Below are 21,962 nucleotides of genomic sequence, written 5' to 3'. Positions count from 1 at the left end.
CTCACCTCTTTCTCTCTCTCTCTTACAATGCTTTGGATAATAAAGATCCTGATACACTTTCCAATTCCAGTAAGGAAAACAGCTATAGCCATATAGGTCCAAGAGAATATGAAGCCTATGGTCGAAAGTTGATACCTTATATTGGGGCAACATAGAAAAATAAGATATCTGTATTGTCTCAATATAAGACTGCCCATTCTAGAAAGAGTAAGCAGCTCTTTATAGAGCAGAGAAGTAGAATTTTCAGGGATCAATGAAGCAAATTATGTTTATAGAAGCACACAATCCGAATGCATGTCCACCTTGATGGTGGCTCCAACGATGACCCTAGCAGCACTACGTTGCCATTGGCGTCAATGGCTGTAAAGCAAGCTGGAATGCACCAGCAAAAGGAGGGGGTACAGCAGCACTGCACGGTCTTTGAAAAGACCGGGAAGGTTGGGGTAACTTTACTTAAATATTATTACATAGTCATTAAGATTTTTTTTTTTCCCTTTAATTTTATTTTCTGTATCATTTTATCTGTATGAGTTTCTGCGTGCCACCCCCTGGCTGGCGTGAGACAGCTGTACAGCGTCAGACTGTCTTCTAATGAATAATACTTCCTGCTGTGAGGCTGTCTTTTGCCAGACTGTTATCCAGTGAGCGAGAATGCTATACAAGCAACTGAGAGGCCCTGCACTGAATGTTTGTTTGTGAGGTGGTGAAAGAAACATTACCAGGAAGATATTGGTCTGGTTTGGCAGAATGTGACACAAACAGGTTCCCGAGTTTCTATATATAGTGGTACAGAGGATATCCTCCCTAGTCTCAGACATGTGGCAGGAAATCTGCATTTGGGACCTGCTTCCAGAGCACATTCCTGTGTTTACAAGTTGAAGATCCCCTCCCCTATGAATACCATCACTCATACTCTAGTGTAAGATGTGCCCTACCCCCACACTCATCTGGGGACAATACCCACACTTTTATCCCACTCGTACATCTGCACTGTGCAGTCTTCTTCGTCTCTTCTTCAATTTGTGCTGTGTGGTCACAAAAATAAAACCAACTGTGTAGCTAACTATATCCATATCTTGCCACGTAGTCTCAGGGCTGTTTACCCGCTCTCTCATAGAAAAGATAGAAGGACAGATAAAATCCTTTCAGCCCATCTGGTCTGTCATTTTTTCTTGATTTCTTTTTCTAAGTATCAACATGCCTGTAAAGGCAGGTTTGTTCGCCATATTTCCTTTTTTACCCATGCTTTCCAAGTATCGCTCTTTAGAAGAGGCTGTCTCTTTGGGAATCTGTTTGTCCCTATTTCCTCCCCTGATGTCCGTCTGTTCTACAAGTTCAGAATATTTGCTGATTATGAGTAAAGTACAGTGTCCTACACCTCTAAATGTCACAACAATGTGTGGAGTAACAGGAAACGTGTTCCTACATCAAACTGATTCGTTGTATAGATATCTAGTTTCAATGTTAATTTCGTGGAAGGTGAGATCACAGCAGCCTGTGGCAAGGTCAGCATTATTTCATCTAAGTACAACAGCAGTAATTTAACAATAAGTGAGAGAAAACATAATAAGGAGCAATACTAATGCATAAGGAACTTTTGATATCCCTATGGCATCCATGTATTTTGAGTATTTATTGCTTATTAGACTTGTGCATATGGACCAAAAATCATTCAATTTTTTGTTTCATTTTTGGTCCATTTGGTTTTGGACAACAAATTTCATTTTCAACCCATTTTGGGCTTTTATTTGGAAACAAAATGTGTTGTCACTCACCCTCATTCACTCCCTCACACTCTCTCTCTCAATGTCTTCGCCAACTGCTTTCGTGTCCCGTCTCCTTTTCTGCAGTTCTGCTCCTCGTCTTTTTCTTTGCTTCTTCTGCCTTGTTTCTTGGTCTGCTTCTTCCCGCCATACGCTGCATTATCCAGACTTCACGGAGAAAGAAAAGCGTTTCTGCATTTCTCTTTATCCGCAAATCCGTCTGCATTATCCTGGCCTCTCGGAGTACTTATGCAAAAGGGGGACCTACGGTGCACACCAGGGGGACAGCCTCTCCTCATTCCTGATATCTGGGGTGAGGTTTGTCCTTGTGGTGTGCGCCAAGGCTCCAGCGTGTTATGGGAGCACTCCAGGATGTCAGGTTAACAAAGTGGATAGCAGAAGCAGACTAAGAAAGATGAGAGAACAAAGAGTATAGAAGAAGAAGAAGAGACAAGAGAAGAATCAGCTGCGGAAAAGGAAACATGGACATGGAAGCGATCGGCTGGGGGAGGTATGGAGACTTTGAGAGAGAGAGTCCGACACAGCCTGAGAGAGTATAAGGGGGTGATGTGAGAGAGAGAAAAAAAGAATGAAATGCAAATGAAGCTCCTTTTTCTATTGCTTATTTGAATATGTAAACATAATTACATAGGTAAGTAGTATCGGAACCAGATCAACATCCCATGGGGAACTATGCAAGGTACCAGTTTGGGTCCCTCCTCCAGATTGCTTTATTGCAATTTATCTGTGCTACACACGGCCCCTGCCCTTAAGCTTGGTGGCCGTGCATTAGTTCTCATGGAACCGCTACCATTGCATATGTGTACCTTATTGTACCAGGCTATTAACCTGGTATGACCCTGTTAAAAATTAGCATTGGCTCCTCTCTAGACATGTCTGCTATCCCTTCCGTGAACAGAGACGGTTTTATCAGTGCAGTCCCTTCTGCCTGCAGCATTTAGAAATACTTATTTGCTATTACTGGAATGACCTTATTCTCTTTCCTCTTGACAGGATAACTTTGAAACGGGACCCCTTTCTGAACCTGAAGCTCAAGGCACAATGAAAGCACTGAGTCGAGATGTGCCAAGTCCCTCCCGAAAAACCCACACTCACATTCAGGTACAAGTTTCGTTATGAACCCTTTACTTGTTGTAGAAAATGTTAACATCCCAAGACAATATAAATTGAAGACCCATCCCGGTGGTTGGACAAATTAGCACTTTTGACTGTACTTTTTTTTCACTATTTGAAGATCAAAGAAGATAATATGTTGATGAACAAACGCCATTTATTAAAAGGAGTGGTTTCAATTGCTAGAATATCATTTTATAATATATACTGTAATATAGAATAAATAATATGGATGAGCAATGGATTAATAGATAAGGGCTAGAGTTTAATTAGCATGTGGCTGTAGTTAATTGGATTTAGACAGAACAATGCAATTAATGCTATTAACAGCTAATCTGATTATTAAATAGAGCCAGAAAAAGTCTGATCACAATACTACATGTTAGCGGCTAAAGGCAGAGGGAAGCTGTGTGGATTCCCAGAAAAATTGGTTTAGAAAATCAGCTGTTAATTGCCAATATATATATAATGCATATGACAAAGTATTCATTATTGTAATACGTTTCAAATATCCAGCAAACCAGTATTTAAAGGTTGCACTATTTAAGGACAGCAAAATCACACAGAAGTTGATTAGAGGCTTACTCTTTGATGAAATCAGCTGCAAGGTTCCTGTATTCTGCGTCCAATTCCAATAGTAAAGGGATAGGCGACCTTCTGCACACAAAAACTGTACATAGGATGCAGAGCTGGAGGCTATTAATCTCTACAAGCACGTTTTTGTACATAAAACTTCACATGTTAGATCACCCCAGAGCCTCATCCCTACACCAGTACACAACATATTAACCATGTTTTATTTGCACTTAATTTAGAAAATGACCACTGCTACACTGTATCTGATAGCTGAAGTCTTGCTACCATATTAGGTTTTATTGCTGCTTATTTTTGTAATTATAGCTTTATAACGGAGCTGGACAATTGTAAGCAACCTCTACTAGCACCAGAAGCATGGGGCAGGCAGAGTCCGATTAAGGACTTTGCGATTCGGATGATTGCTATACAGTCTTTACTGAGGAATCCTGAGAAATGAAATGAAGAATGGTTTCACTGATTATACTTTTGCTGTGCTGAGGTTATGTGTGAGCCATTAACGTGATTAGGGCTGCAACAACTAATCGATAATAATCGATAATGAAAATCGTTGCCAACGAATTTCATTATCGATTAGTTGAATCGATTTTTAACGATTATAAAATGAGGGTTTTTTCAGAGCAAACGCTCCCTAAAATACCCCTCGTTTTATAATCCGTTTCAGTGTGACTTACAGCAGTTACTACTTACCAGTCCCTCCCCGCAGTCACTGCCGATTGGCTCCGCCCATTGGCATCCACGCGGCTACTGTTTAATATTTGGGCTGCTAAAAGTTAGGGAAAGTGGGGGTTAATTTAGGGGCAGTTATGGTAAATGGGGTGTAGGGTTAATTTAGGGGCAGTTATGGTTAATGGGGTGTAGGGTTAATTTAGGGGCAGTTATGGTTAATGGGGTGTTTAGGGTTAATTTTGGGGCAGTTATGGTTAATGGGGTGTTTAGGGTTAATTTAGTGTCAGTTATGAATAATGGGGCAGTTATAGTTGATGGGGTGTTTAGGGTTAATTTAGGGGCAGTCATGGTTAATGGGGTCTTCAGGGTTAATTTATGGGCAGTTATGGTTGATGGAGTCATTAGGGTTAACTTAGGTGCAGTTATGGTTGATGGGGTAGTTAGGGTTAATTTAGGGGCAGTTATGGTTGGTGGAGTCGTTAGGGTTAATTTAATGCTAAGGACTGAGGGTTAATTTAATTAATTTAATAAGGTTAACTTAAGGTGCAGTTAGAGGTAAAGGGGGCAAACTGAGGGCAATCTAAATCCTGGGAGCAGTGAAGATTGACCCAGTACTTATTTATAAAAGTATTGTGTCAGTGTGTTGTGAACGAGTCTGTGAATCTACGAGGGCACTATGGGATATCTGGGGAGGATGGAGTGACATATCTGGGGGTATAATGCATATAGGGTATATAAGGCATATGTGGGGAGGGTGGAGTGGCATATCTGGGGGTATGTGGCATATAGGGTATATAAGGCATATGTGGGGAGGGGGCGGAGTGGCATATCTGGGGGTATGTGGCATATCAGGGGGTATAAGGCATATAGGGTATATAAGGCATATGTGGGGATGGCAGAGTGGCATATCTGGGGGTATGTGGCATATGTGGGAGGCAGTGTGGCAAACCTGGGCTCAAATGTGCATAACTGGGGGGGCAAGTTGGGAAAAAAAACAAGAAATGCATTTTTATCAAAGTTTTTTATTCTGCCGTTTGTTTTTAACATCCTGTTTGTTTCTTAAATTATTTTAAATAAATAAAAAATGTACATTAATTTTTTTATCCGATTAATCTATTAATCGAAAAAATAATCGGCCAACTAATCAATCATGAAAATAATCGTTAGCTGCAGCCCTAAACGTGAGGTCACTTTATGTTCTGCAGCACACTCCATTGGATCTCATTGATACTGGAAAGGGCCTGAAGGTGCAGACAGAGAAACCACATCTTGTGAGTCTAGGGAGCGGGAGGCTTAGTACTGCAATTACTCTGCTACCACTGGAAGAAGGTACGTATAAAAGCACCTACGCACATCATACTTAATTAAAAGCTATAGATTCCAAAAAGAAAATGTAATGCATATAATTAATCAACGTAACATGCTTGGAATTCCACAGGACCCTCACAAGGTCACCTCCTTTATCAGTGAAGATGATAGATATTTTAAAATTACTTTTGATTGTTGGACTAGTGTCTGCTGTCATATTACTTTATATTACTTTAGAAGTTACAAGCTATAGGCAGTTTGGATTAACTTAGTTATGCTAAATGCTGTGACACAACAGTCCTCTGTTATAGGGACCACCCTGCTCCCCCATAAAAATATTCTCATATATTGTGAAAAGACATCCTCTCAATGGCATGGCAGACCATTGGCACTCCAGCTGTTGTGTTATAACACATCAGATTTCGTCATGAAGAGGGAGCTTTTATTTGTTTCATTGCTGGCTACAGTTCTGGTTTGATGTTGCACATTTTGCTTTACATACCGCACATTTGATTGCCTCTCATACACTTTATCTTACCCCAGGTAGGACCACCTTGGGCAATGGATCCACAGACATATCCCTTCAAGGTCCTGGCGTTGTTGCTGAACACTGTTATATTGAAAATATCCAGGGGATCCTTACCCTATATCCATGTGGGAATCCTTGCTCGATTGATGGGATACCCGTTAAAAAGCCTGTCCGCTTGATGCAAGGTACAGTAAGCCATGATCAAAATGTATATGCAGCATTTCATAAAGCTTCCTAGGAAGGATTCCAGCTAAAGAGGATTAGTCGGGTAGTAGCGCCACCACTTCACAAAGCCATCCCCTCTAAATTGGAGAGATCCAGGTAGTCTGCCCCGGAGGGTTCCTAGGTGTGCATTTGTTGGTGAGATTATACATAATAATGGCTGAACTGAAGAGTTTCTTCTTCAAGAAAGGGTTAGGTTGGCCCTCCATAATGCCTACCTAAATCTGTGAAAAAAATATCACCAGTTCAACTATGCATTGTGCAGGACCGCTCAAACCTTCTTGCAGGAGACTCACTGGGGTTGGCCCTTCATAATAGACATAGTTTAGTCATTCAGATGAAATATATCAATTGCAGCTCAGCTCTCTGTGGCTTTGTGAATAAACCTCAAGGACAAACTTCGGGATTGCTTGAGCATGGAGCCATTACACGTTACAGTGCTGCTACTTATCCATGGTAGGAGGTGTGTAGGGGAGGAGGACAGACAGTTCCCTGCTGGGAAGAGAGGTCAGGATGGCTCTAAACAGGAAATGGAAAGACTGAATTCTATCTCAGCTCTGGAGCCATGCCATGAGGTGGAACCGCATGATAATTAAAGCATTGTGTATCTTAGATCTGTAAATGTATGTACCCCCTTTCCCATTGGAATATGTAGATATGAATATATGTTTTTGTTATAGATCCTATTTTTGTAGCAAACTTTCTATATCAAGAAGGTTAATATGGGTTAGCTTTGGTGATAGGGCAATTTACAAATCTATAATCCCTTTTGAATAATAATCACACACTGATATTATATATTTAATTTTGCAGAATTCTTTTATTCTCAATAACATGTATATTAAATTAATGCATTTTTGGTTGCTATTTGTCATTGGGAATACAATTGGCTGCAGCCAGAGATACATTTTATTGGATTAACACATCAAAGATGAAGTATTTTGCAGTTCTTCCATTTGTACTTGATGTGTGATATTTGACTAGTGAAAAGTTTTACTTGTGCAATATGTGTTGGTCTACTTCTCTAAGTTAGATCTTGTTTCATTTTTAGAATTTAGATACATTATTATTTATTCTTATTAAACTTGAATTGAATTATACTAATCTAATAACTGCATTTTTACTGAGTACCATGTATCTCAGGGGTGGGCAATTAATTTTCCCATGGGGCCACATGAGAAATTGGAATGGTTTTAGAGGGCCAGACCTCTACAAACTACAAACTCCGAAGCCTTGTCCATTTTGTTAACTTATGTGCTGTTTAATAAAGTTATTCAAGCCTACGTCATTGGTAGAGGTGCTTGAATAAGTAAGGCCTGAATAACTATTAGCACAGCACAGAAGTGAACAAAATGAACAAGGCTTCGGAGTGCATACCGTATTTTTCGCTCTATAAGACGCACCTGCTGATAAGACGCACCTAGATTTTAGAGGAGAAAAAAAAGGAAAAAATATTTTGAGCTAAAAAATGGGCTAAAATATTTATTACAATAACTGAATAAGCTATGAACACAGTAAGACACACACAGACACAGTAAGACACACACAGACACAGTAAGACACACACAGACACAGTGAGACACACACAGACACAGTAAGACACACACAGACACAGTAAGACACACACAGACACAGTAAGACACACACAGACACAGTGAGACACACACAGACACAGTAAGATACACACAGACACAGTGAGACACACACAGACACAGTAAGACACACACAGACACAGTAAGACACACACAGACACAGTGAGACACACACAGACACAGTAAGACACACACAGACACAGTAAGACACACACAGACACAGTGAGACACACACAGACACAGTAAGACACACACAGACACAGTGAGACACACACAGACACAGTGAGACACACACAGACACAGTAAGACACACACAGACACAGTAAGACACACACAGACACAGTGAGACACACACAGACACAGTAAGATACACACACACAGTAAGACACACACACACAAACACAGTAAGACACACACACACAGTAAGACCTCCCTCCCTAACCCCCCTTCTCAGTATCTCCCCTCTAACTCCCTAACCCCCCCTTCTCAGTATCTCCCCTCTAACTCCCTAACCCCCCCTTCTCAGGATCTCCCCCCCCCCGCCCCGGTCACTTACCTTAAACTCCTGTGTTGGAAGCGTGAGGCGTTTGTCTCGGGTGCCGGCGCTTCACTGCTGATCGCCGGCGTCTGACGTCATATGCCGGCGCCCAGCGTAAAGCGCCGGCACCCGAGACAAACGCTTCCAACACAGGAGTTTAAGGTAAGTGACCGGGGCGGGGGGGGACACCGGACTCATTGGTGAGTCACCAGGACACTCTTTGCGGGCCGGTCCGAGCTATTCAGCGGGCCGGATGTGGCCCGCGGGCCGTGCTTTGCCCAGGTCTGATGTATCTGGTGCTTTAACCTAAATACAATCCATGTCCTAGGGTCTCTTCTGGCTCAAATTGATGGCCAAGCAAAGGTACTATTTTGTAAGTTTGTGTCAATATATTTCCCAACAGCTTCTTATCATAGTAACATATTGAGATTAATTGTATCACCAGGGTACTGTGACATATGTGCCATGGTATTACTATAATGTGCAGAACTTAATAAATAGGAGACAGACTATACTAAATATTGAGACAAATCTTAATACAAATGGTATCTGAGGCAGATGGTCTGTCTACCGTTGTTATCAAAGCAAATCTGTATCAGGCAAAACTAAGGAAAAGGGCATTTTTTTGCTGCTATTAAATAAATGGTGCCATTAAAATTCAGTGCCATTCCAACAATGGTTTTAAATTATTTCATTTCATTTTCTTTTGTCCCACATTCGAAACTCTTTGTCTACCATCTGTATGTAAGCTCGAAAATAGTGCACAAATTACAATTTATTAATGGTAGGAAGTCCCGAGGGCATGACTTTCCCTAGAACATCCCAAGATTAAACATTTTATCACTGTATTTAAAACGAAAAACACTAGCATGTATATGTGTTCGTCCTTCAGGTAATCAAAAAAGTTTCTATTTAAGCCAATGACCATCAACAAGGTATTACACTCATTGAAAAAATGTATATTTAACAGTATGTATCAAGCTGATGCGTGTATTAGGAGAAGGGTTCTGAAAAATAGATACATGAATAATGGCAATATCTATTAATTTTGTTGTATTTTTATATAGCATGGTACACTATATGGACATAGGTTTTGGGACACCTGACCATTCTACCAACAGGAACTTTGATGATATTGCACTATAAATACATAGACATTGACATGTAGTTCACCCCACCCACCACCTCCCACTTCCACTCTTCTGGGAAGGCTTTCCACAAAATGTTGGGGTTTTCTGTAGGAATTGTTTCCCATTCATCCAGAAGAGCATTTGTGAGGTCAGGCACTGATGTTGGATGAGAAGGCCCGGCTCCCAAGCTCTGTTCCATTTCATCCTAAAGTTGTTCGAGGGGGTTGAGGTCAGGGCTCTGTGCGGCCAGTCAAGTTCTTCCACACCAAACCCATCCAACCATGTCTTTATGGACCTTTCTTTGTGCACTGGGACACAGTCATGCTGGAATAGAAAAGTGCTTTCCACAAACTGTTCCCATGAAGTTGGAACCATAGCATTAGGATTCCCCTTCACTGAAAGTAAGGGCCACAAACCTTAAAAAAAACAACCCCAGACCATTATCACTCCTTGTTTAGTACTTTAATATGCTTGTATAGACTTACTGGGAAGGAGCAAGATGTCTGTGCCTGAGATGACACTACTCTTTCTTACTTCTACCACGTACTCTACATTCTACCCAAAAATGTAAGGCTATGCAACCCAACCTTGCAGTCCTGAAGTTGAAGTCACATTAAAGAATCAATGGACTGGTAGCAGAGAAGAGAGATCTAAATTCTGTCTAACTCTAGGCCACAGGGACTGGGACCCCTTAAGCTCATCTTCCCAGCAGTTGGTGGGGGGGGGGGGGGTTGCGACCTCCTAATTGCTAATTCTGCTACTGCTTGGTAATGCTAATTCTAAACATATGTGAGCTACAAGTGCATGTTAATGGTCCTCTGAACAACTAAGGATGCTGTTATCTCACAATTACTGGACACTTCCTAATTTTCAGAGTTTATTTAGTTTGGTTCTGATACTATTTGCTTGCAATGGTCAAGAGAATTGTTTTGTAACGATTTACAATTCATTTGTAAAGAATAAATGGACTCGTTTGGAGAAGCGATCATAATTCTGTATTGTGCTGTTGGATCAGATTATCTGTATAAATTTTAAAAAAATAGCACAAGTAAAGCATTCCATTCTGCAGCTTCTCTTTATTGTGCTGTAAAATGTAAGGTACAATTGTTGCCAACATTTAAATTATATATATATCTCAAAAGGGTCATGATATAAATAGTTTTTCCTTGTCTCATTACTGGCACATGTTAAGGTGTATATTAGGAGGAAATAGCTTCAGGATCAATTTTCTTTGTTTTCCACTTGTGCTTTTGTACGGGAAGCGGATTCTAGGCTGAGACAGGTTGGCCCCTGTAGTTATGTATGTCAGTATTATTTCTGTGCGCAGGGGGTAATGGTGAATACATCTGGGAAGGGTTACATGAACAGGAAAATGCTTCGGAAATATTCTGGATTTTACTGTCATGTTACTATGAATAACCATCACTAAGCAAAGCTATAATTACCAGAGGGAGAAAGGCAGAGTGGGGGAGACTGCAAGAGAGACATGGAGTGTGTAAGGCACGGAATACAATAGAAAGAGGCAATACAAGTAAGAGAGCGAGCGATGGGGAGAAATAGAGGAGTGCATGCACAGAGAGTTATGTAATACATATTACAGCAACATGCAAATGGAAGAAGTCAAAGTCAATGACAGAGTGATAAGTTCCCATTTTTAAAAAATAAAAAGATCCTTATTAGCTACTTGAAGTTTACTTAAAGGGACACTCCAGCCACCATATACTGTTTAATCCATGTGAAAAACCTACTTGTACCTTTCAATTTACGTGGTCCCCCCCTGGCAAATGCATGGGGGGGGGGCTGAATCCCTTTATATGCATTTGTTTTTATAGAGAACAGGCAGATTCTGATATGACAAAAAGTGAGAATACAAAAAGTATCAATAATATGAATACATGTTAAACATACTGGTATAGAAGGAGAAAGGGATGCTGTGCTTTCGAGATCACCGTCTATTAGAGGTAGGGGAGATATGGGACAGAAGGAGAGGGGCTGCTTTAAATTCTGGCATGAGTGGGAAGACGTAACAGAGAAGGGACAGTTAGAGGAGTAGTTGAAGATATACATGTACAATATTTTTAAGGGTTGAGAGAGGAGCAGCTAGTGGAGGGGTTGGTATAAAAGGGCTGCAGATGAAGAGTGATGATGGTCATCAGAGTAATTCAGAAGCGTAGACGCTGTTTCCATCAGGTTATAAAAACAGGCAACAAAGTGGCAATGGGATTTGACAGCGCGGTCAAACAATTATAAGACTCCATAAGCTGGGTCTCAGCTATTAAAAAAAGTTTCTCGGACACCCCACAGTCTACTAGTTTTACACGTCCATAAACAAGTCTCAAGGCCACTTTAACAGTTGCTTTGTTGCCAGGAGGAGGATCCAAGAAAATATTTCCACAATGGACTGTGAGAAAAAGAGCTTTGAGGGTCAAATGCCATTCCAAGGTTTAAAAGCTGGAGGTCCAGATACTAAAACCTACCTTTGTGTTTCAGCTGCATGCACATAAAAGAGTTCAAGCCAAAACCACGTGGTGTGCAGTAAAATATAGTGCTGGATCTGTGTTAATGATGCTCATCCCAGATACATGGGACATTTCAACTAGGTACAAGCGCAATTTGGCCCACGATCAACTTTTAGGAAATAAACTGAAAATGATTAAAAACATGTTGCCGGTTTCTGATAAAAAAAAAAAAGTTTCAGATGCAATCGTTTTTACATAAATCGGTTTACATATTAAGGAAAGCTGCTATTTAAAACCTAACCCAAAGTATTAGAATCTGCTCCTTTTCCTAACATATTTATGTTGCATGACGCATTTATCCCACCCGCCATGTTCTTGTTTTTGCCGCTTTACTGGGATAAGGCAGTGGGTGCTCGCATTATTACATAGGACATGAAATTCATTTCCCATCATATTGCACAAGATACGTTGAGATAGGGCTGCCCTACAAATATAAAAACAATAGCAATATATGCAGAAGACTGGAGAAAAACTACCAATGCGCCTTGATAAGACTACCCCATGAATAAAGTAGCTGATTTAACCCTCAGCCAGCAAAGACAGCAGAAATTGTTTAAATAACGAAAGAATTAGGTGACATAAAGTGTTCTGTCAGCTAAGGGTGAAGGAGTACCCCTGGTGACTTGGTTCTTCAGACCCATGGTTAAGGTGCTGATGAGATTTCCAGTTGATAGTGGACCATAGTCTTCAAATCTGACATTCCAAGTACTACTGCCCCATCTTGCTAGCTTTTCCCTATAAATGGTTTATATTGATGGATGAAATCCAACAATGTTACCCAAACACATTAAGCACGGAAAACTTAAAGGAGAGCCATAACTTCTCCCAGATCCTGCAGTGTACAATTCTATGCTATACATAAACCTATGAAGCGATGTTTACAGAATGAAACGATGTAAACATATTGTGTTAAGACAAGTGACGGTATAGGAAATAAATATAGCGTATTTGTTCGATTATAAGACAATGTTATTTTCCAGAGCAAACTCTCTGAAAAATACCCCTCGTCTTATAATCGGGGTCGTCTCAACTAGGTCTGACTATGAGACTAAGGTCCAGATCCCCCGCAGCGATGCAGGGGACCTGGATCCTGCTGTCTCCCCCCCCTCCCCCCCCACACTTACAGGTACTTCTGAGTCCCCGGTGCGTAGTCCGGGCAGCCTTGCGTACACAACTTCCGCTGCAGCCGGGAGGAGGTGCGGTTAGCAGCGGGGGTTGTCTGCATCCTCTCGGCTGCAGCGGAAGTTATCTACGCGAATCGCGTAGAGCTCTACACGCTGCCCGGACTACGCACCGGGGACTCAGAAGCTCCAGTAAGTTTGGAGGAGGGAGGGGGAGGGAGTGTTTAATGGGGGGGCATAAGGCATTTCTGGAGGCAGAGTGCTCTGTGAAATGCCTTTTAACCCCCTTAATGCCACTCTGCCTCCAGAAATGCCTTTTACCCTCTATACGCCACTCTGCCTCCTGAAATGCCTTATACCCCCTATATGCCACTCTGCCCCATAATATGCCTTTTAACCCCCTAAATGCCAGAGTGTCATATAGGGGTATAAGGCAATTCTGGAGGCAGAGTAACACATAGGGGGTTAAAAGGCATATCATGGGGCACAGTGGCATATAGGGGGTATAAGGCATTTCTGGGGCAGAGTGGGGGGCAGGTTAAAAAAAAAAAAGAAATAAAAACAAAATATTTTTCTCAATAATAGCTTTTATTAAAAAAAGATTGTTCACATAGTTTACATGAATTAACATTTACTGGTAAAACTTTTTTCCTATAGGGTCGTCTTATATTCAGGCTTTTTCTTTTTTTTCCTAAATTAATATTCCGATTTTGGGGGGTCGTCTTATAATCGAGCAAATAGGGTAATCATACAATTTACCAAGATTTTCTGTTTAATAATATACTCACTGTTAATTGTTACCTCTTGCCCAACACAACATCGCTTGTATAGTTGGCAAAGTTATTTTTTGGCAAAACACTTATCCCTCAACACACAGCAAAATTTATCATTGATGTCATCAAACACACAGCAAAATTTATCATTGATGTCATCAAACACACCCAGAAGATATCATTGATGTCATTAAAACGCACACAGAAGATATCATTGATGTCATCAAACACACATGGAACATATCATTGATGTCATGAAACACACGGAACATATTATTGATGTTAAGAGGGAATGCACAGGGTGGTAACATTACAGGAAAATGAATATCAGTTTTCGAGCCTCATGATACTTCATGTAGTTAAAAGAAACATCGATTTTTCCTGGGAGAAGCAGCGCTCGGTGTTTTACTATTAGCTTTTGTTTTTTCTGTTACAATTATTATATATATATATTGTGTTATTCACATAGATCACAATGCAAACAGAGGGCCAGCTGGAGGGCAGTGATAAAGAGCAGGCTTGGGGCAGGGGTGGACAAAGTAATGGGGGGAGTAAGAGTAAAGAAGGGAAGAGAGAAGAAAGAGCCCAAAAGAAAAGCAGACAGTAAAGATAAGAAAAATACAATGCAAAAGGGTACATAATGTACACAAGTGTGTGAGGAGGGGGTGAGAGAATACAATGGGGGTGGGAGACTGGCGAGAGGTAAATAAAGATGGCACGGAATATAAAGATAAAGGGATGAGGTAAAGAAACAAAGGGAATGGGTGGGAGAGAGCGGGAGAGGATGTCACTGTGACACATACCCAGCCAGATTCATGGGAGGGACGGCTAGAGGAGCATAGTAAGGGAAGGGGGATTGGTGGCAAACCCCCACCCCCTCTCCTGCCCCTTCCAGGGGTGGGAAGCAACGGATACTTCCATTGGTTGTAAATGTTACCGACTATCGAGAGGACCCCTCCCCTGAATGGTAGCCAGCTGCTGAGACACACGGGAAAGGCAGGAAGAAGACCGAGAAACGGGCAGAAAGAGAAGAAGGTCACTGAGCCTGGCACAGGATATCCACCCGCATGTGCCAGCTTGCACCGGCTCCTCAACGCTAAACCCGCCCGGCCGGAACCGGCACTCACACCTGCGAGGATATACCAGCGGCTGGGGTGTGCGAGGGCAGGGGCTGGAACCCCGACACCGTGAGAACAGCCGCCGAATACCCCGAACACTGGAACCGCTACATATATATATATATACATATACACCGAGGAGCTCACCCCCAAAGGACTGCTGCACCGGCGCGCCTACAGGACTTCATAAAGCCGGTACCAGCACACACCCTGCAGAGCCCAGCACTTCCAGGTACCGGTACACCCCGCAGCCGGGACGGCTTAGCTCATCTTGGGTGAGTCATTCCAGAGAACGGGAGTCGCACCCGAAGCGGAGGGTTTGTCAGATATGTTTATGGCTTTTAGATGGTTAAAGGCACAATGTAAACTACAATGTGCAGTATCCCATGTGTACAGGCAGCCTCCTGTAGGTCCGAGCAGCAGCAGCAGCACCGTCCTCGTTAAGAGCCGCCTGACTCGGTAAAGTGTTATAAGGCACCCCGGTGTGTGTTACCCGGCTCTGGTCTGCCCGGTACATGCAGTGTGTGTGTTCGTCAGCGTCACTGCTGCTTTCCAGATGTGACTTCACTTCCGGTCAAAGTAGCAGAGAACTAGAAAACATGATACAATCACCGCAGGGCCACCAGCCAGTACGCAGGGCCACCAGCCAGTACGCAGGGCCACCAGCCAGTACGCAGGGCCACCAGCCAGTACGCAGGGCTATGCACTAATGACAATGTATTTAGCTTATAACCGGCTCATATCATTCTTGCTGCTCTTTTTGAAGCATGATACACGTTGGCGGCACATGTAACGCTCCGTGTAATTACCCTTATCTGTGTGTAGAACGCGGGTGAGCTGATGTGCAAATCATTATAGCGTTATGGCAGAAATTGTGAGCGAGTAACGTTAATTACATGGAGTTGTGTGAACCGCAAGAACGTGTATTCACTACAACCCACAACCGGCAAAGCAGACGGTATTATTATTAATAATAATAATGTTATTCTTTTTCTCTCCCCTTAATTACCAGAAGCATTGCGTTCCTGTGACATCACATTTCCTCGGGTATGTCATTTGGAAGCTCCTTTAACTAATTCTACTTCCAAAGGGTGTCTCCCTGCTCGGATTTTCATAGCCCCGAGACATGGGTGTGCTGAGCCGTGTCTTAAATAAACTGTTGCACAAGACAGGTATTTTGTACGGTAGAAACCTGAGGACACGTGGTAGCGTTTGACAGTTACGTGTAATCCTTCACATATACACGCACAAATAGGCAGATCGGACGCCCCCAGTCCCAGGGAGTTATACCGTTAATACGTCATGTGTCCCTAACTGCCCCGTTCCGTTACAATATACAAGTACTTGGTTAAACTTTGTGTTCTGGTCGTGCAGAAAAGCCTTGTGTGGGCTTTTGGGTGTAAGATGCTCAGTTCTCGCAGACTGTTACAGGGCTGAGTGGTTGTCCTATAATTAGCGGAGGGTTTCACTGACTCTGACAGGCGGATTCTAAAAATGAACAATGGGCTACAGCTTAACTTCTGGGGAAGGTGTCATTAATCGCGTAAAAGGGAAAGGACGTAACCAAAGCCGTGTTTAATCTTATTTATGTATAAGCACGGCCCTATTTCATAATGAGCTTCGCACACGACTACATGTAGACTCGGTAATATTAATTCATTAAAAAATGAATCCAAACTTTCCAAAACAATTTCCAGAAAGCATGAAAAGCTTGATTAAAGAATGCTAACATAAAGTGAGCCACAATATCATTTAATTATTTAATACCTCCCGAGAGTCCTTGTTTTCTCGGGACAGGCCTGATTTTCTGCTTCTGTGGCCAGTTGTTGGAGATCCTCTGATTTCCCCAGCACAGACCTCTAGCGCAGCCCCCACATGGGCACCGTGAGACGTTCTCCAGCTAAGCACTAAAAGGGGGTTCTTTGGGAAAGGTAGGTAGACAGACAGGTGGACCATACCATCTCATCGACTTAAGAAGCTGATTCGGCTGCATTAGTGAATGAACACCAAGGACATCATTTTTTATGGTTTTTTTGTTTCTTTTTTCTTCTCTAAATGACATAACCTCTCTCTTAAATGTCGGGCACTGGACTGTTTCTTTAAGTGAGTAAAGCCAATTTGTTTCCTCTGTCCCAGCGTGCTTGGAATGCAGAGGCTTACTATATTTTTGGAAGTAGGTTCCGCATGTGGCATGTTTACTATTCTTACCTACCCAGCTGCCCTCTATGAATCTTTAACGAGCGTTGCTTTACTTGAGGCTATGATAACATTTAAGTACACGTTATTCTTTATTCTATTCTTTATTCTATTGATCTCTAGCTTTTCAAATAGATCTGTATTTTCAATCGAGCTAGAAATAACATCAGACATCCCCTACACGCGGGGATTTCAGGGGGTGTATGGATCACCATTAGAGAGAGGAAATGACTTTGCACATGCAGGATATTTGATCACTGAAATGTTGTAAGGTTATTAAACCCGTTTAGTGTGAATCATGGCCAAAAACCTGGTCAGCATTTTCCCATTCCCCTATTCTGTCCTCTGATGTGAAAAGGTATTTGCGCTCCTCCGGATTTCTTTTACGTTTCCATATTTGTTACATTTAAATGTTTCAGATCGAGATAATGATAATGTGATAAAGAAAATGTGAGACACGCCTCTGTGTTCTTTTTGGTCAGCAGGGGTTTTCACCTTGTAACTCTGCCATAGATGCCATTTCTGCACAGTCTCTTAACACTGACCTTAACTGATGCGAGTCCTACGGTTCTTTACATGTTAGCCTGGGTTCATGGACCTCCTGGATGAGTCGTCGATGTGCTTATGGAGGAACTTTGGTAGGTCCACAACTTCTGGGAAGGTTCACCTTGTTCCAAGTTTTCTCCATTTGTAGACGGCTCCCACTGGGGTTCGCTGGAGTCCCAGAGCCTTAGGAACGGCTTTGTGTAACCCCTTCCAGACTTAAAGCTGTCAGTGACTGTGTTTTTTAGACCTTCAGGCCATTCCCTTTAATTGATTTGATTGAAGGGGCAATTACTTCATATAGGGCCAGGTAGGGAACTGTATTCTGTGTTTAGTTGGGTTTCTTTGTCTTATATTAAAAGCATCCACAAGCTCAATGTATTTTACCATAGCAGCTGGGTTAAGAATTGGGCTTTATTTAAAGGCCGGTCTGATAAGCTTGCTTGCAGTGGAAGGGGAAGCACTGTGTACAGCTCATGAATGCTATTAAAAGAATCTGTAGGCAGTTGTCAGGACTATCCATAGAAACTTCTAACTGTCGGCAGCTATGGTGTCTGCATCTATGAATAAACCAGACCTTTTAAACCAAACATCTCTAAATCAATTAACATAAGTTTTAGAAAACAAATGTAATGATGCTAAAATCCTTGTTTGTACCAGTTCCCCATTAATGTTGGTCCCTCAGGGTTTGGGGAAATAATTCTATGGATAATAATAGTACAGCTCACATTATGAACTACAGTTAATCAACTGAGCCTTGAGCTGCATCAAAATCTGGAAATGATTAATTCAGGAACTAGGTCACAATTCCTTTGGAAGTTATCAGAATTGCTGGTATTCTGGACCCATCTGGGTTATGAGATTGTAGAGATCCTTCGGTGAGTTCAAGTGCAAGATGAGAACAAAGCAACCTCAGCATTGAAGAACCCATCAGTGACTGTAGACATCTCAGCAATAACACCGTAATCCAGGGGTGTCCAACCTGCGGCCCTCCAGCTGCTGCAGGACTACATCTATCATAATGCTCTTTCTCCGAAAAAAAAGTTACCTGCGCACTATCCCAAACACCTCTGCTTATTTAGACAAATGTAGGTTTTTAGTTTCACTCCAATGTATTTTGGGCTGATGAATACTATAGCCGTTGCTGCCGTCCAAGAGTGATGGGAGTTTGAGCGCAGGGCTTTCTTCTGTGTGTTCATAATGCTCTTTCACCTAAGGGGCTGGCTGAGGAGTATGGGAGATGTAGTCGTGCAGCAGCTGGAGGGCCGCATGTTGGACACCCTTGCCGTAATCTTACAGTTTGCTGTGGCCAGATTTCCCGGGAAGACTGTAGAGACGGGAGCCAGATCCATATCCAGCTGCAGCCCAGGTGAGGGCTCTTCTCATAGCCTAAGCCTTGAGCAAAATGGATTGCATACGCTATTAACTCAGTAAAGGTGTGTGAACAGTTTCTTTGTGCTAGAACTAGTTAGTATGAGAACAACAGGTCATGGGATTGCTCACTCGTACCAAATAGTTCTGCAAGTAAATAATATATTCTAACGTTCATAAGTCTGGGGTCATTAACTGTTTTTATGAAAACCAAGGACATTTCTAGCTGTAACACAATTGCAAAATTAGTCCTTTTAAACTAGGATTAGCAAATACAATGTGCCAGTGGAATACAGGAGTGATGGGAGTGATAAAGGGCCATTGGAACACAGGAGTGATGAGAGTGATAAAGGGCCATTGGAACACAGGAGTGATGGGAGTGATAAAGGGCCTCTGTACGCCTATGAAGTTATTCCATTAAAAATCAGCTGCAATAGTCATTTACAGCATCAATGTCTGCACGGTGTTTCTGATCTACTTCATGTTATTTTAATGGTCACAAATTCCCTTTCTTTCAAAAACAAGGTCATTTCTAGGTGACCCCAAACTTTTGAACAGTAATGTAAACTTTTAAGGAAAAATACTTTTAAAAGCAGATTGCACTTAAACTGTGGTGATAGCCTAACCCTGTATGTGAAATAATTCAGCAGACTTTTGGATTCAGCGTGCGGTGGAATAAAAATGGTTAGTACACATTTGTCATTACATTCCTTCGAGCTCACGTGTTTCTGCATATGTACGCATGCTTTTCACAAGCTTGTGTGTACTTGCCTGAGATAACGAATTCACTGCCAGCGTGGAAAGACTGGCACGTCACCTCAGATTATATAGATTACAAACTCCCCCATAATGCCCTAAATTACAATCTGTATGGGGCCATATTCTTTATCTTGGCCAACAGGCTCTACGTCTACCAATGGATGTGTCTGTTCAATGGCTAACCAACCTCAGCCTTAACGCTGGAGGTAGCACATGATAGGTGGCAGAGTCCTATTTAAGAAGTTTGGATATCCTTGACCCTGGCAGCACCCTTTTCTTTAGATGGAGCCCAATGCTCCCCTTAGTCCATCCCGGCTTCCTCTGTTGTTCCTGATGTATGAATATTTACGGTGACTGAACTGGCTTGATATTTAAGATGTACCATGTCTTATCTGCTGTAGATGTTGTTACATGAAGAGCTACAAACACGTTGATGTGCATGTTGGGCACTACCGTACAACCCGATGTATACATCTGATGCATGGTGGGATGATAGGTAGGGATGTAGGTGTTCAGTTCGGTGATGCTGTTAGTTCCGGTTGTCAGTATCGTTCGCTGTGTTAGTGATGCATTTAGAGTCCATTGTCTTGAATGTGCTAAAGAATTTAAGCAGCCAAGTAGTACTGTGAACTTTAATGAGTTTCCTCCAGAGTTTCTAACTTCTAAAAAGACACATCTTAAAATGATATAAAGCTCTGCAATTTGTGTAGGCGAGGTATTTACGGCAGACTGTTGTCATATTGCTGTAATAATGCCGTGTTATGAAAAGCCGGCATTGTATTGGAATATATCAATCACTGCTGCTTTGACATATTCATTCTTCATTATTCTTATTAAATTGAAAATAGTAGAATGTCACGTCAGAATTATTGACCGTGAGCTGGTGTCGCCTGATACCTATTCTGTTATATTCTACCGGATACTTTGCAGATCTTTGCAACGATACATATATTGTCGGTAATTGAATCCACGTTTATGATTACCTTATGTCTGCTGTTGGTCATATCTTCTCCACATCAAATAACAGTGTCTCTTACCTAAGGGAACATCTGAGGGGCTTCAGCTGCTTATTATAAGCATCTCAGTGCATTAATTAGCAACACAAGCCGTGTAAATGACATAAAAAGTGGTATTCCGACAAAGAGTGTTAATGATGTCAGCAGTATTAGGGAGCAGTGTTTCTGGGGCTGACGTCCGACTCAGCAGGCAATTCATCTCTGCTTAAGAAGTAACATTAAATTCTGCAAATGAAACCTAACCTTTCAAAGCAGCTTGTGTGAGCTGAAGGATCCCAAACTAAAATAAACCTGAGATGAAAAAGCTTAATAACAGGTTTCGTTCTGATCGAAACCGGACCTCATTATATTCTGGAAATTTTAAGCCCTCGTGGAAACCAACTCGTATTTTTTTATTATAAAATTATTATATTATAAAAGATCATTCCAGTCACTGGAATTACAAAATTCTTTGTCTGTGGCAGAACCAGCATTATCTGATCACTTTCCTGGCGTGGAGGTGTCTTCCTTCTCATCACTCCATCCTAGAAAGGCTGCCTGAACCGATCAACAATAACGAGCAACTTGGCAGTGCAGAGATAACATAGCGGAGAGAAATCATCATGCAGCTCCTGAGAAAATAAAGTTAAAGGACCTTTCCCTGAATTATCCACATTAGGTTGGGGTTTTTAATATGTACATATTGCTTACGTTCATCTGTAGGCCCCATTACGTAGGTTTATTTAGTATATAGAACAGCAAGGAAAAATTACTTTGCAAGCATGTGAACTACGTCTACGACATCCCCTCCTCGTGCTGCCAACATATGAAGGAGTCATCCTAGGCAGCTCCCAAATTATCAGCGAAAGTTGCCTCTTCTTCCACCGCACCCAGCTTGATAAGAAAAATAAGGATTTTTCCAGGTTGCTCCAGAGCTTAAACTCCGTACGCTACAGGCAAACGAGGGCATTGGAAGCGGAATGGTCAGTCCGTGTACGAATGCCTCCTAAATATTTGTACTTCAGACTATCACATCTTTGACATTACATCTTTGAGGTGGAATTTGGATTTAATCTTGCGTTTGTTTT

General features: G+C 41.9%; 1 pseudogene; it reads left to right on the top strand.

The window, feature by feature from the left end:
* The first annotated feature begins 290 nt into the window (after positions 1-290).
* Positions 291-21,962, top strand: part of LOC149298056 (pleckstrin homology-like domain family B member 1) — a 44,802-nt pseudogene continuing 23,130 nt past the window's right edge.

The sequence above is a fragment of the Sceloporus occidentalis genome, unplaced genomic scaffold (assembly GCF_023333645.1).
Source record: "Sceloporus occidentalis isolate IW3139 unplaced genomic scaffold, rSceOcc1.0.p SCAF_35, whole genome shotgun sequence".
Classification (NCBI taxonomy): Eukaryota; Metazoa; Chordata; class Lepidosauria; order Squamata; family Phrynosomatidae; genus Sceloporus; species Sceloporus occidentalis.
The sequence above is the reverse complement of the archived record's forward strand: the minus strand, read 5'-3'. Positions and strand labels throughout refer to the sequence as shown.